This window comes from Sander lucioperca, chromosome 7 (genome assembly GCF_008315115.2).
Source record: "Sander lucioperca isolate FBNREF2018 chromosome 7, SLUC_FBN_1.2, whole genome shotgun sequence".
NCBI classification, from domain to species: Eukaryota; Metazoa; Chordata; class Actinopteri; order Perciformes; family Percidae; genus Sander; species Sander lucioperca.
In genome coordinates, this window is record NC_050179.1 from 38294965 (window position 1) to 38308917 (window position 13953).

A 13953-nucleotide genomic window follows, 5' to 3' on the forward strand; every position below is an offset into this window, starting at 1 on the left:
ACTTTTAAATCGTTAAAGTCTACATTGATATTAAAATGTATACAGGTTGGCGGGATGGTCTGAAATGTTTCTGTGTGTCTTTCGCTGTACGTTTTGTTGGTAAATGAGTCACACACACGTCTCGTCTTCATATCAAAAACAAGGAAATGATCAACCCGTTCTCACTCCCAATTGGTCATTGGCTCTCAGAGTGAATGTGGGACTGCTGTGATTGGTTGAAGTCGCAGGAAACTTCAGGTTATTGGTCAAATGTGCAGAAAAGTTGCGGTGATTGGTCAAAATTGCAAGTCGCACCAAATTCGCGGTGAATGGTTGAATTTGCGTGAATTGGCGAGATCGCGACATTGCAAAATCCTGGAGGGACTGATTAGATCACTCTCTAGTAGGAGTCTCTGCATTAATGATTGTATTTCTCATCCTTTAAACTACCACAGCTTTGTACACTACACACTACAACAAACACCGGTCTTAAAAGAGACTTAAGTGGAAAGGAGAAGTTTCACCTTCACCTAACCCTAGCCGCTAGCGTTCGGTGTTTCCATTTTCCTCGGTGTATTCCCAGGCCTTCTCCAGACCGAGTACGATGCTGTTCTCACTGGAATCACGTTCTGTCCATCTCCTCCGTCCTGTACGCCCCGTTGTGCCGTTGTGCTCTCTGTGTCCTCCGTGCCACACACATGCACACACTGAGTGACGGCTGGCCTGAGGGGGGACAAGTCCATTGTGGGGACTGGGGAGCGTTGCCGGCCTGCGATCTCCAGGGTGTAGTCGAACGGGGCCTTACCCTCCCTTTTCCCCATGAACTCTGTCATGGCGCGCCCAGAGGAACGCCCTGGAAGGTAGGCTCACACATTAGACAGCTCTATCACACTCACCAACTGCATGCAGCTCTGCTCCCCAGCCCATCGTCACCCTATCACCGTTCACTCCTCTCTTCTGGTCCGTTCTGTCTGTCTCTCTACAACAGGGTTACAACAACTACAACAATAAAAACTCAGACTCCTCTAGAGTGAAATCTGGTGTACCTCAGGGATCGGTCCTTGGCCCAATGCTCTTTTTTTTATCTATATGCTTCCCCTTGCTAACATTATTAGCACTATACAATGTTAAATTGCACTGCTATGCTGATGATATGCAGCTATATATATCCGTAGAGCCAAACAACCTTTCCCAACTCCTAAATGCATGTGTATCAGACATTAAAAGATGGGTGGGTATGAACTTTCTGCTGTAAAATGCTGATAAAACAGGGCTATTAGTAGTAAGACCTGCCAAACATGGTCACTTGTTTAAGAATGTGTGTATTAATATTGATGGTTGTATTATCTCTGAAAGCTCAAGCATCAAAACCCTTGGTGTCATTTGTTATCCATGCCTGACATTTCAGTCTCAAATCAAGGCCATTACCAAGCAATGTTCTGTCTCAGTAACATTGCAAACATTCAAACCATCTTTTAATTTTGTGATACTGAAACTGTAATGCATGCATTTGTGTCTTCCTGCCTTTTTACTGGTCTTCCAAATTGTACCACTACAGACCTTCAACTTGCTCAGAACACTGCAGCCAGGATCCTGAGAAAAACTAGAAAATATGATCACATAACACCCGTTGTGGGCTGTCTTCACTGGCTCCCGGTGCTAGAGCTGATTTTAAGGTTCTTCTTTAAACATATAAGGCCCTGCATGGACTCACATCACCTTATTTATCTGAGCTTATAACACCATGAACATTGGCACGCTCTTTCCGCTTCCTTGATGCTGGTCTCCTGGTCATTCCCCTAGTAAACAAAAAAATCTGTTGGTTATAGAGCATGTGAGATGTTGACATTTTTTTATCTAAATTGAGAACCCACCTCTACTCATTATATTACAGCCAATCATAGCACACCATCCTTTCTGCGTCCTTCACAAACAAACCTTTTCAGTTATTGTCTTATGTTGCTGGTTTTGTATTGATTATTATTACTGCTTTAATGCTGTTCAATTGTTTTGTTGCTGTGCATTTATTTAATTGCAAAATGCATTGAGACCATGTATAATGGTCATTTTACACTTAAAAAAAAATTTGATTGTTTGATTGATTTATACCATCCCCCATAGTGCTGAGTGTCCTGTCACAAGTGTTACTTCATGCAGAGTCACTTGGTGGTGAGGAGCCGCTGGCAGGCATCAGTTTGGAAAAGTGCGTTTTTCACATGGTTACTTTTGATGCAGCTAACCACACAGATGCAGATCAAACTGAGATCCATTTTTACCAGGTCTGTTCATATTTCCTTCACTTCTTCAGTACCCTGCCATGGTCAAAGTTTGAAACCAAGCATTACTATTTGACAAAGAGGAAACTCTTGAAACATATTTTCAAAAATGAGAAGTTGACAGCTGAAAAAGGGTCAACATTTCACACCTTATTGTTTAGTGTGGCTGCTCTGAAATAGTACGTACAGCTTAGCTTTCCTGACATGGAAGAAAAAATCATCGTATTGTTTTTGTACAAATATTCATACAAATACAGATCTAAAGTATAATGTCAATTTGTAAAAGTTATTTATACATCACGATCTACCAGCAGAGACTGAATGCGGGTGTGGTGTGTGATGTAGTTATAGAAGGTGGTGGTCATATTAGAGGGTTAGGGATTATAAAAAGGAAAATAGCACCTTGGTATAACTCCCAAACCCACAAATTAAAACAAACCTCGCAAAAACTTGAAAGTAAATGGTGTTCCAACCATCTGGAAGAATCTCGATTAGACTGGCAAGACAGTCTGAAAACGTATAGAAAGAGCCTCAGAAATGCCAGAGCAGCCTATTACTCATCATTAATAGAAGAAAATAAGAACAACTCAAGGTTTCTTTTCGTCACTGTAGCCATGCTGACAGAGAATCACAGCTCTTTTGAGCCATCTATTCCTATAGCTCTGAGTAGTGATGACTTCATGAGCTTCTTTAATGATAAAATTATAACGATTAGAGATAAAATGTATCACCTCTTGCCCTCAACTTGTTCTGGTTTACCTTTAAACACAGGACCACTAGAAACAGCTTTAAGACCTTAAATATATTTAGACTGCTTTTCCCCTATTGACCTTCATCAATTGATGCTAAAGATTTCTTCAGATAAGCCATCTACCTGTCGCTTAGATCCAATTCCCAACTAGGCTACTTACTTCACTTACACTTCATTAGATGTGATCAATATGTCTTTATTATCAGGTTATGTACCACAGTCATTTAAAACCTCTCCTTAAAAAACCCTCTCGATCCTGAGATCTTAGACAACTATAGACCTATATCAAATCTCACCTTTCTCCCCAAGATCCTTGAGAAGGTAGTCGCTAATAAGTTATTTGACTTTCTACATAACAATAGTTTATTTGAGGAATTTCAGTCAGGATTTAGAGAGCATCATAGCACAGAGACGGCACTGGTGAAAATTACAAATGACCTTCTAAGTGCTTCAGACAAAGTACTTTTCCCTACTTGTCTAGATCTTAGTGCTGCATTCAACACTATTACCATAGCATCCTATTACAGAGACTGGCACATTTAATTGGCATTAAATAAATTGCACTAAGCTGGTTTAAGTCCTATTTATCAGGGCGATCTCAGTTTGTAGATGTTAATGAGGAATCCTCCAGGCACACTAACATTAGCCAATTCCTTACTATCAGGTTGCTCAAACAAGTCCCTTGAGACTCTCCAGCTGATCCAGAATGCTGGAGCCCGTGTGCTGCCACGAACTAAGAAAAGAGATCATATTTCTCCTGTATTAGCTTCTCTGCATTGGCTTCCTGTAAAATCCAGGATTGAATTTAAAATTCTTCTCCTGACCTACAAAGCTCTAAATGGTCAGGCACCATCATATCTTAAAGAACTCATAGTAGCTTATTGTCCCACTAGAGCACTGTGTTCCCAGAATGCAGAGTTACTTTTGGTTCCTAGAGTCTCTAAAAGTAGAAGCGGGGGAGGTAGGAGCCAGAGCCTTCAGCTATCATGCTCCTTTCCTATGGAACCAGCTCCCAGTCTGGGTTCGAGAGAGTAAGCTTAAAACTCTCCTCTTTGATAAAGCTTATAGTTAGGTTTGCCCCAGACCAGCTTTTAGTTGCTGGGGGGCTTCCTATGATACACTGAGCTCCTATCTCTCTACATCTGTGTGCATTCATGTCCCATAAATATGTCCCATAAATGCATGTTACTAACCTAGCTTTGGGAAGCATATTCCCCGGAGTCCTTATACTCTCTCGCCTTGCAGATTTGGTAGTTCAGGTAAGTAAGATTTTTTTTAAAGTTACAATCTAGTCAAATTTAAACGTTTAAATTTTATTTTTAGTTAAAGTTAAAACTACAAAAAAAATAACTTTAGCTGTACATTTTCTTTTTTCTTTTATTCAGTCTTAAAATTGTTTTATGCAAACATGTCAGACCATCAACAGCAGTCATTTTTTAAAACTCTGTAGCTCAGAGGTGTCTAACCATATGCCATGATGCGCTAAGTGACTCAAGTCACATACTAGTTTCACCACCTACCCAATAGCTGTAAGTGTGTTAACCAGTGAAATTACCTGGTGAAGTATTTAGTTGGAATGAAAACATACATAGACACAGCACAATTAAACACCTCTGCTCTAGCTACAAATATAACTAACATCTTGTTAAACTCATTTAGTGTATGGTTGTGCATTTTTCTGTGTGTGTGTGTGTGTGTGTGTGTGTGTGTGTCTGCGTGTGTGTCTGCGTGTGTGTCTGCGTGTGTGTCTGTGATTGTGTGTGAACATATGTATCTCTACATATCAAACAGGAACAAGATAATCAGGAACTGAGCATCTTAAAGTGCTTAATATAAAAAGTATGGCCTGATTTCTTTAAACAGCATTAGTAACAGCCATGACCATCAAAGTGCAAATGAAATACTTTTTTTTTTTTTTTTAAGTAATTAAATAAAAAATAAACTTATCAAAACATGAAATCAAGACATCAAATCTATCCTGTTTGTAAAAACCTATAAAAACAAAATATAAACAAGGCACATCTCACATCATTTTAGGATTCAGAGCACCAAGTTGGTGTACAACCGATAAGTATAAACAACAGCAACTACGTTAGATTTGGTTTAAACTACGTTTAGATTTTCTGGATGAATGTAAAAGTGTGAATACGTTTCTTGGGATAGTCCAAATGCAATGCATACATCAACCCAAACAACAATGCAAATGCATCAGCCAAGTTAGGGATATCACTCATCACAACATCGTCTTCCACAACAATAGAAATGCTTGCAGGGCTGAAATGAACTGGATCTGCAGTGTCCTCTGTGACAAGAGCAACAGGAGTGTCAGTGATGCCTGGCTCATCTGATTCCTCCACCTGAAAGACACATAGAGGGTGCAACTGTTAGGTTAACTTGAAGAAACACAACAACTGCATGTACACTCACTGGCCACTTCATCAGGTGCACGTGTGTAACCCAATTCAATCCAATACAACAGCTCTCCTTTAAATTCTACGTTTATGAATTTTATACATTTTCAGTTTTTGTTGACATTGTCAGAAAGGTGATAGTTCTACTTTATATTTATTACTGAGGTTGTAATACGTGGTGGTGTCATAGTGGGGTGAATTATATTGAATGGTGTTCCTAATATTTTGCCCCTTTCTTGTATGTTAGTGCAGTGGACAAAATATTAGGAAACCCATTCAATATAATGTACCCTAATACATCATTTTCACCCACTATGAACTCAATAATAAACATAGTAGAATTTTCAGCTTTCTAACAATGTCAACAAAAACTGAAAATATATAAACTTTATAGATGTAGAATTTATATCAGAGTTGTTGTAATGGATTGAATTAGATTGCACAGGTGTACCTAATGAAAAGGCCAGTGAGTGTATATTACAGGTGATTACTCAACAGGTAAGTACAGTATATAGTAGGTATATCTCAAGTAACTATTCTACAGGCCAACAACCCACAGGTAGGAATACAGGTAAGTATTTTACAGCTGTCTATTCTACAGCCATCATAAAAGAAGTAAGTGTAGCAGCAGGTATTTTACATTTTAATATCATACAGGTTGTTATTTAATAGGTAAGTGTACCCAGGTAGGTATTTTACAGCTGAGTATTCAACAGGCTATAAATATGCAGGTAGGTATTAGATAGTGGGTGCTGTATTGTGATATGTAATGTACAGCATCTCATAAAAGGTATTTTTAAGCAGTGTTGTATAAAGTACTAGAAAGCAATACTTGAGTAAAAGTACAAGTATTGTACTAGAAAAAGACATTGGTAGAAGTGAAAGTTACCTTTTAGAATATTACTTAAGTAAAAGTCTTAAAGTATCTGATATATACTGTACTTAAGTATCAAAAGTAATTTTCTGATATTTAATGTACTTAAGTATTTGAAGTAAAAGTAAAAAGTTTTTTTTTTTGTTTTTTTTTAAAAAGCAAGCGGTTAGAACTTTTATTGTGAACTTTATTGTGGCTTTCTTATAGTAAAGCATAAAGCATATTCAGGGTTCCCATATCTTAATCATCTGGTAGGAAGAATCTTTCATTCCAATGTACAGAAACATTTCTTGCAAATACGGCCACGGGTGTATGACGTTATCTTCACCACTACCCTGTTCACCGAGTTCACCATTATCGTCAGGGTGGTCGTCTACGGTAACGGGAGGTCCTCCAGTAGGTGCTCGTGCTTCCATGGCGGTTTCAGTTGTGCGTCCTCCTCCTCCTTTAGCAACAAACAAGCGCTGAAATAGAGCGTGCGGCATGCGGGAGCGTGCGTAATGCAATCTAGGAGCAGTGATTTGCCAAACCTCCCTTATTGCAGTCGCACACATTTCTTTTAATTTTATTTTTTTAGTAACGAGTAACGAAGATGCTTAGTGGAAATATAACGGAGTAAAAGTATACATTTTATCTAGGAAATGTAGTGGAGTAAAAGTGAAAGTTGACATAAATTTAAATAGCGAAGTAAAGTACAGATACGTGAAATTTCTACTTAAGTACAGTAACGAAGTATTTGTACTCCGTTACATTACAACACTGTTTTTAAGTAATTTGTACAGAGAGAGAGTGAGTGTGTGTGTTATTTCATGAGAGGTTAAGCCAAAAGGTCAATCAAATGATTAGCCTTCTCCAGGTCTGGGTAAAGTTAGGCCAGGGCTTTGTGAGAGATTAAGGTTTGGGATTACATGAGGTTAGGGCTTTTACATATATGTATGTATGCTTATATGCACATACTGTATATCCATGTGCACTCTAAGTACAGTCCATTTACCATTACAATGACACCTACACACAAGGTTTACTAAGGGGTAACTAGATATAGTTAAGTGGCTGCTAGAGATACTAATAGTTCTGTGAATATACTGAATACTTACATTCCAAGTCTTGAAGAACTGTGGGCCCTCCCCTTTCCCCATACACACAGGAGACAGCAGAGTCTTTTCCCACCCACATCCTGCTTCTAATTGGCTCTGACCCAGATGGCAACGAGTACTAGCCAATCAGAGGCAGAGCAGGGCAATCTGTTTTTTTTCTGTTTAGGAAAACGTCAGTGAGTGACGTTTAAATGAAAATACGCGCGAGTCGCGACTGATGGTGACTGGACTCTAGGAGAGTTTTTGGAGGAACAAATGCCCGGGACAAAGTGGGCGAAATACTGGAAGAAATATAACAAAGACTGGGAGAAAGAGAAAGGAGTAAAAGAATGGATTCAACCCGTCGTGGGGGACGACTCAAAAGCACTGTGCTGAGTATGTAAGTGTGAAATACGTGCACACCATGCAGACCTTGTACAACAATCTAGCACAGAAAAACATTAATAAAAATGCAGCACTGTTCTCCACAATGAACTTTATTTGATATTCCATCAGTTTTCTAATGTTAAATGTTAAAAGGTGGTTTAACTCCCTCTTGTGGTCATTGTCCTGAAGCTCAGGGGGGGGAAAACCATGAGTACAGTTTTGCAAAACTGTGCACAGTTTACCAATCTGTCCACATGGATGTAAATTGACAATCTGTAATTGTAAAACCGTGCACACAGTTTATTTATTTTTCGCTTCCCGGAACCTAGGGGGGGCTCCGTAGAAAAAGTCACTTGTTTTGGGCTTGTTTTCACAGGCCTGGTTGCTTATTTATCTCACAAGATCTGGCAACACTGCTCTGAGGTCCTTGCCAGTCTGGTAACTGCCTCTAAATCTACAACCTGCATACTAGATTCATTACCATCTAACCTTTTAAGTAGATATATTCTTAATATCATCAGTATGTACTATGCTTTGCGTGGGTTCTGTGCCCTCAGCTTTTAAAACCCAGTCAGTGGTGGGTTTTTTTGCTGCTTCCAGCTTCTTTTGAAACAAAATGTGTCTTCTGGCAACAGCCACATGCCGAGAATCAAAAACAACACACTTTCAACGTTCTGTGTGTCACGTTACGTCATGGCAGTTTCCTGCGGCGTCGCTATGACGACCAGCCACGCTCACCTCACGCATGAGTACTAAATCTGCAATGGAAAATGGAGGACGGGGCACCGAGGACGGGGCACCACTCCGCTCTGCATCTGCCAACCTGCTTGCTGCCCCCTCACAACGAGGGACAACTAATCACTCAATGAAATCCTGACTGTTTGCTGTCCTGGCTCCTAAATGGTGGAATGAGCTCCCCGTTGACATCAGGACAGCCAAAAGCCTACGTATCTTCCGCAGAAGGCTAAAAACACATCTCTTCCGACTGCACCTCAGATGAAAAAAATAAAAGAAATAATAATAAAAAACTGATCTTTCCTATGGCTCTTTGTAGTTTTGCTTATTTAAAGCTAATGTACTTGCACTTACTACTTGTTGTCTGGTGTTTGCACCTTCAGGGTTGAAAGCACTTTGGAAAGTCGCTTTGGGTAAAAGTATCAGCTAAATGACATGTAATATAACCCAAATGAACAACAAAATTAACAAACTGTCTTTCATTGGGACAACAAAATGGCAATTTGTTATTTGGGGAGAAAATAAAAACGATTGTAAATTCAGAAAATGTGAATGTGACAGTAGTTATAAATGTCCCATGAGGCCAGTGTTAGGAATTATATGTGAGAAAGACAATTATTTGAGAGAAGAACAGGAGAGACAGTGACCTCTGGTGGACAGTGGACAGTGAACAGCAGCAGTAACAAGATGGAAGAGTTTGGGTTAGTTAAAAGGTTGCATGAGTTGTTGAGCTGCTGATCTCATGAAACAGAACAACAGAACATTGTTATAGCCTAGATCTTCTCATGACACAGCTACATCAGGATCGCCACCACCTCTACCAAACAAAGAGCCAAGGTGGTGTCATGACAAATCTGTATGTTGGCTGTATCATATGAGGGATCACAGGCTTAGTAGGTTTTAAGGGTTTAATTTTACAATCAAGAACACAAAGCAGGAACAATAATGTCTGATCTTCTTCTACAGCGTGTAATCTTTTGTGTTACTTAATGTTGCTGACTTAAAAAGAAACTTTAGGACAATCATAATATTTACCGGGAACTTTCCATGTAAAATTATCACTTTTATTTGCCCATTATTAGACTACCACCCTTTTGGTTCCAAACTCTGATTATTGAATTTATCATCATACTTACCTGAGTTATTCAGTTTCCTCTTCAGGTCATCTCTCTCATCAGTCAGGGTTTTACAACCAGCCTCAACATCTGAAACAGAATTCCCATTATCTGTTGCATTAATCTAGAGATGACAGGGTGTTTCTTTCCTCTTCTTCATCTAATACCGTATCAATAGCTTTCTTGTAACTATATCAGTGATGACTAGTGATCCTGAGATGATTGTTTTTGGATCTTATACTCTGCTCTTATACTTGTCGTCTTAAAATGATCTGATGTCACTGAAGCTGGAGCCAAACATAGTCATAATTACTTTTCTGCCTAAATCAATCTTCTCTAATTCAGGTAATATAGTAGATGCACCTTTTTTTAAGATTATTTTTGGGGCTTTTTTCCCTTTATTTCAGAGTGACAGTGGATAGGAAAGGAAAGGTGGGAGAGAGATGGGGGATGACATACAGCAAAGGGCCACAGGTCGGATTCCAGACCTCAGCCTACATGGGGCGCACGCTCTTACTACGTGAGCTAGAGGTCACCCCATCAGTGCACCTTTGCCACCAAATCAAACCACCAACAGTGGGTTATCATACAATCCTGTCTTCCCTGAGTGCCATATCTAACACTTTTAAGAATTAAAAGAACCAGGATTGGATTTCCATCCCTTTGGATCCAAGTCAAGATTTAATAGTATTTCCACAGAATCCTTTATTATCAGACCTTTTCTTAACAACTTTCAAATTCTTATTACCCAACTTTATGGCATTAGATAAACGTGTTTACATTAAATGCCAGCTGGTAGTGCTATAGCTAAATTTAAGGAAGTGAACAGGAGTTAGGAGGAGACAGTGTTGAGATTTATAATAACATGTAACTTTCTGAATGGATCATAGTTTTAAGGTTGCTAGTAACTTCATCTGTATCATCTTCTAGTCTGGTTTGTTTAACATGTTAATAGTTATGTATTTTTTTTAAATATCTGTTAATGTTATGTAGTCATTGTTTTCAATAAATAGTTAATGAACCTTTGTTTGACTAGTTTATTACTGAACCCAGCCATCACACGCCGCGCCATCACATCCTGCTCCACCCACCACCACAAGTATATTCTCAACCTGTAGGAAACACTTTGTATTAAATAATGACATGATGCTAGATGGAAAAACATACATATACATACTATATTTATTTCAGACTCACAAGTAGGTCCAAAACAGGAAATACACAAAGGAAATATGAGTATTTGGGATTTGGTTGTGTTTAGTCATTACCACTTTGTATTTGTGCTCAGAAGATGGCTGTGATATTTTATTATTTAGTTATGTTGTGTAACTTAAGCTCTGTACGTTTCTCCACCTGGTATACTTATGCAATGGGGAATCCCATGAAGAGGAGGAAGGTTATGTCCAGTCTTAAGAAAACAAAACATGATGTGATATTTTTTCCAAGAAACGCATATGACGATTGTGGAATCTGAAAAATTGTGTGGAGGATGGGTTGGATATTTGTTTCATAGTGTGGGGTCTAGCAGGAGTAAAGGGGTCATTACACTGATTAGCAAGCAAGATAGTTTTGTTTAGTCATCGAGCCTTTGGCAGCAGCCATAAAGGGGGAGACTAACTTCCCAGGTGTTGTGGGCAGGAAGTGTAGTGCACAAACTTATGCTTTATGCGGATGATATATTACTTTTTGTTTCCGAACCTATCAGATCAATACCCTGTCTACTCGGGTTCATTGACTACAAAGGCGTTTGAAAAAATGCCGTATAAACGGATTGCCAGTCTGGATGTCTATACTAGAAAATGGGTAAAGTAGCTGAACTTTCTGGAGGGCTCCTAAGAAGCTTTGTGCTGGGGAGAGACGTGTATGATGGGCTTATGGAGTTGTCATTTATACATATGTTTATTTGGTTTATGGTTTATTGACTATTTTGTTACTATTTTGTAGAATTACGGTATCTGGAATACTATAGTTAATGTGTCATCTTTTCTTGACTTTTGTCGGGGTGGGTGGTGATGACGGAAGGCGGGATTTCCATCTTACGAACTTGTGCTGTGTTGAGACAGTGATAGCCAGGTCTCATTCAGGTCAGTGACCAACATAACCTCTAACCTTTTCAGGCAGAGGAGTACTTCCACTCTGTGTCTCCATAGATGACGGGAGACGTAACAGCTGGATGATAACACAGTGCTGCCTCATCCAGCCAAGGTCATGGAGGAAGTAAACACATAACACATACTGTCCGTGCTGAGATTGCAGTGTGGTTGTGCTCCGTGGGCGAGACTCCAGGGACCGAGCTGGGGAAGTGGACAGCAGTGGCGTGGGGAAAGAGCACCGCTGGCCAGAGTAGGGGTACAACTACCCTGAATAGAAAGAAATGACAAAAAACTGTTCCACTGCACGATTCAACAAAACTGAGGCAACCATGGACCAAAGTGTTGTACAGTTTCAGAAAGAAGAATCCCTGTTGTACCCTTGCCTTCAAGAGCTAACATATTAAAACTAACAGCCAAATAATAAATAGTCCTTATTTAAACATCAGTGCAGTTTTTACATTCCCTTCACAAATGCTGACAAATCATCAACACTCTACACCACCAATATCATTCTTGCTAATGCAGTTCCTACGGAAACTTCCACAGCACACAAAACTAAGAGTACATCAGGTTGAAACAGATTACAGCTGGGCACTAGTTCAAAGTGTTCTACTGTTATTGAACAGGGAGAGCAATGTCAGCTACTTGGGCAGGGCTTCGGCCTTTTGTTCAAAACTGAAAACATGGAAGGAAATCAGAAGTTTTACAGTGCTAAACATGCTCTGCACACATGCTCAAAGCTGTCGCTCAGTCAATTATAGAATAGAAAAACAGCTGGCAAAGGTTTGAATTTTGTTATATTTGCCAGGTTGCAAAACACTCTGTCAATGACCACAGCACTCAAAATCATCTGCTCACTGTCCATTGTATTAACAGTGGCAAACACAGAACCAATACTGTCCTGATTAATGTGAAGACATGCGGATTTAATAAAAGAAATGCAAGATTTCTGACAGATAGAAAAGTTAGAAGACAGCCTCTTAGCTCAGGAGAGAGTTGATGAAGACAGAAGAAATGCCCACACAATTGTTGACAGATCTACTTTTAAAAAACACAACAATCACAACAAACACTAAAAATGTACAAATAATAAAAAATTACTTGCACATTACAATGCACATTAAAGATAACAGATTACGTATTGCACATTCATAATAAGTTAGCAGCCTAAGTAATAAATAGATAAAAAAGACAATATATAAGATAAACATTTAAAGATTAAAATTCAGTCTGTGTGTGATGTTAACTAGGACAAATATATTTATTGTATTCTCCACATAACATACAAAAACATTTAATTTCACAATGACCAAAATGTACATCCTAACAAACACATGAAGGCACTTTGAATATAATGGAAGTATCTGCTGACGTACTTGTTGACAAGATAATGAAATGTGACAAGATACTAAAATAACATCTTGATGGATAAAAAGAAATCATCAGACACGTAATAATAACAAAAAATGCTCATAAGTCAATGTGAAAATAGAAAATAAATTTCCTCCACAACCATCCTTTTAACTGTACCTTGAGATGTGTTAAAGAGGCTGCCTTCACAACATAATGACAAAGAAAACAGGTCATAACTAAACCAATGAGACAGGACTAGACCCCCCTGTGATGTGGCCAGATACACACATCCCCCCTCCCACCCATAAACATTTATACATTCATTCAGCAAGCAATAAATCAAAGCATGTATAACATATAACAGTTTTTTTCTTCTCTTTTTTCAGCCAAAGCAGTGAACCTCGTTGGACGTTTGTTTCTATGTGTTAACAGGTCACTTTACTGCAGCGCAAATAACCAGGCTTCAGATTATCCCACACTGAGCTGGAAATGATTTTCACTTGGAAATGATGTGTCCACATGAGTATATTCAGGTTGCTTTTGTGAAGATTTAAATTGTATCAGCAATATATTTATCGTCCTTAGTTTTCTGTCTGGTGGGTTTGGTTGCAGAGTTATGGACGGTCTTTCATTTCTGTTTCTTTCCTCTTCTTCATCTAATACCGTATCATTAGCTTTCTTGTAACTATATCAGTGATCACTAGTGATCCTGAGATGATTGTTTTTGGATCTCATCCTCTCCATGAATGTAGGAACAGAGAACTGAAACTGCTGTGTCATTGAATGTTACTGCAAAGTAAAAAAGAAGTGTGGATTATGATGTGGCACTTTGTTACCATTCATAAAGTGATCTACACTTAATACACTTATTTAATCTGCGTAGTAGCCAGTTGCACTTCATAG

General features: G+C 38.9%; 1 protein-coding gene and 1 long non-coding RNA gene across 3 annotated transcripts in view; both read right to left on the bottom strand.

The window, feature by feature from the left end:
- LOC116040112 (CD209 antigen-like protein A) overlaps positions 1 to 13953 on the bottom strand; it is a 41334-nt gene that overhangs the window by 3943 nt on the left and 23438 nt on the right. The gene's annotated exons all lie outside the window — the stretch shown is intronic.
- On the bottom strand, positions 7457 to 8130 carry LOC118495431. The gene is made up of 2 exons (XR_004897843.1): positions 7857 to 8130; positions 7457 to 7759 (listed from the first exon to the last, which is right to left on the bottom strand). It is a non-coding gene; the product is annotated as an uncharacterized LOC118495431 (long non-coding RNA).